We start from the raw sequence: 2,932 nt of genomic DNA, 5'->3' as shown, positions 1-2,932 counted from the left end.
CGTAACACCTGACTGAAGCTCACGGCATCCTCATCTTCCCTTTTAAATTACTTTTTACTGATCGTACAAAATAATGGGCTTTATGATACTTTCAGCAATCGATAGATATAAACTTAGTTTGGCATTCACTACTCTTGAGTTATCCTCGTTAAAATGTCCTCCGGGGAAGCCTCCCCCTCACATCCACCTTCTGTAGTGATGGTTGGCTGTTCTTTAAGGAAACAAAGAGACCAATATGGATGCGGCCCAAGTTCAACTCATTCTAGACCCTTTCTGTTCTTCCTGGTCTCCTGCTTCACTTTATGAGAACTCCATATTAGAATTCCTTCGTCCCTCAGTGTCCTCTACTCCCTCATGAGTTCTTTAGTCTTTCTTCCACATCCCCATCAATTTGATCTTTCTAACCCTCATCCTGGTCTCTTCTCTGCATGTGAAGGTTGCATGTATTTAAAAAGATGACTTTATGGGCCTGGAGAGATGACCAATGGATCAAGAGCTCGTCTGCTTTCAAAGAGGACGTGGATTTGTTCTTTGAACTCATGTCCAATGGCCACCAACCACCTTTAATTCCAGCTCCAGGGGACCTGACTATTCTTGTCTCTGTGGTCTCCTGTGTTCATGCCCTGCCCCCACCCACATTATTAAAAATAATACATCTTCAGATGAGAAACAGGTTTCATTAGGTTTCGTTAGTCAAACAATCCCCGACCTTCTCTGATTCTCAGTCTGCTTGGATCAGTTTATTGGGTTTCCCCGTGAGTTCCAAGACCACCTCCCTGTTCCCTGCCACTCTTTCCCCAACAGTCTGTTTCTCCATCAAACTTCACCTCAGAGAGTCTATCTATTTCTGGTCGCTCTCCACTGTTTCTTAAACATCCATCTTTTTTTTTCCGTGCCATCCCTGCTCCTCTAAGCCTCATCTCCAGTTCTTTTCTCTCCCTAAAGACCAGACCAGCTCAGTCCTGTTTGTTTTAGCCTACGTGACATTAGACTTGCTGTTCACAGCCTTGACCTTTCAGGCTTCTTCTCCATGTTCCATCCACCACAGTCCATCTCCTCCACCAAAGTGTTCACATACAACACGTCACATCGCACATCTTAATTTTTAGAGCAAAAACAAATTCCACTGGAAAAGATACTGGGGTTGTCAAACGCCCTTGTGTATCTAAAACACATAAAAACATTTTTCCCCCAATCCTATAAATTACAGATCTATGTCCCCCACACTTTGTGAATTTCCCCTTAACCGATCTTTTCCACCAGATTATAGACTTAGATGTGGACATTGCCAACAAACTTGATGAAGTATATGGAAGACTTGGCTAGAACTTGGTAAATGAATTTGCCAATCTTTTTGGACCCGTAACTTCTGGTGTACTGCATACATTGACCTGTTAAGATGTTGCTGTCAACGTCTGACTTCACCTCTGCTGGAGGAGTCTCTGGAATGATACGGAAGTTACCTTCTCTGTAATCATCCAGGAGCTGGTAGATGTATAGGACTGGATCTTTCTCGTAGGTGATGGAAAACCAGTCCTTCATGATCGGCACATGGGCTAAGACCACCGCACTCCAGTTGTCCTTAGAGCCATGTATGCCCTCAAATTTATGCTCCACAGCTCGGCCAACCATGGCACTTGCGTGATGGGCATCTTTCACTTGAGGAAACAGTACTTTGTGAGGCAAGATCTTAAGCTTTAAAATCCTCTCATCGCTGTGAAGTGCCAGGCCATAGACACAGTCAATTCCGTCATACTTGACCAGATAGAGAGAGGGATTTGTTGGCAGTTGATCTAGAACGATGGCCTTCCATTGTGTGAGAGGCTCATCACCTTCCTTCCATCAATGGGAAATTCTGCAGCCCACCTTATTCCCCAGGGCCTTGGGAGAAGGCCACCTCCTCCTCTGCTTCTGGTTGGATGGTGTGCTCATCCTCCTCAGAGACATCCTCTTCTTCATCTCTGTAGACCGAGTGTGGTAGGCCACGGCATCATGGTAAACTGTCTTGTTTCTAACGTTCTGTGCTCAGGCTTCATACTTGCCCATGGCCTGGGTTTGAAGAGCTTGCCTTCTTAAAGCAGACAAAATGCTGTTCCCTCTATCATATGAATTCCTGAAAGAACAATGGGGGTGGGGAGGGGGGGGAGGGCACTGGACCAAGGCTCTGGTTTAAGAGAACTTTGGAGCAGGTGAGGAAGGCCATGATATTCAGGTTTGAGAATGTGAATCTAATTCTGTCGTAATCAGAAGTTCATAGGAGGGCTGGGCAATGGTGGAGCACACCTTTAATTCCAGCACTCAAAAGGCAGAGGGAGGAGGACCTCTGTGAGATCAAGGTCAGCCTGGTCTACAGAGTTAGTTCCAGGTTAGCAAAAGCTACCCACAGGAAAACACTGTCTCAAAAATCAAAATCAAAAGTTCAAAGAGAAATGAAAAAATGGTTCTCTACAGCTCAGAATAACATATTCAGACACATTTCTTCAGCCCGTGGCACTTTGCCTCTGCTGAGGAACCTCTCCTTGAATGGCTAGGTAACTGTGGTATTAAGTTTCCTTGTCCCCCCACTTTAAGCAAGCAGAACAGAGATAGGATAGCAAAGGAGCCAGAAGGGTGGCCACACCCCTCTTCTACCCTCTAACTATGAACTATGTGGCAACATCCACAAGTGTCTACCCAGAGACACAGCACCAGTCCACTGGCTTTCTGTATTGTGCATCCAGACCCAGCCCCAGGTTTATTCCATAAAGCTGTTGAATCTTCGACCACATGAAGGGACTTTTGCCTAGGCAACAACAGCCATTTAGTATTAATATCTAATGGGGTTGGGATTTAGTGGTAGAGCACTTGCCTAGCAAGCACAAGTCCCTGGGTTCGGTCCTCAGCTCCGAAAAAAAAAAGCAACAAAAAGAACAAAGAAATATTATCTCCTAAA

General features: G+C 45.2%; 1 pseudogene; it reads right to left on the bottom strand.

The window, feature by feature from the left end:
* Window positions 1-864: 864 nt before the first annotated feature.
* Window positions 865-2,092, bottom strand: LOC134481122 (Y-linked testis-specific protein 1-like; annotated as a pseudogene).
* Window positions 2,093-2,932: the final 840 nt, after the last annotated feature.

The sequence above is a fragment of the Rattus norvegicus genome, chromosome 11 (genome assembly GCF_036323735.1).
Source record: "Rattus norvegicus strain BN/NHsdMcwi chromosome 11, GRCr8, whole genome shotgun sequence".
NCBI lineage: Eukaryota > Metazoa > Chordata > Mammalia > Rodentia > Muridae > Rattus > Rattus norvegicus.
The sequence above is the reverse complement of the archived record's forward strand: the minus strand, read 5'-3'. Positions and strand labels throughout refer to the sequence as shown.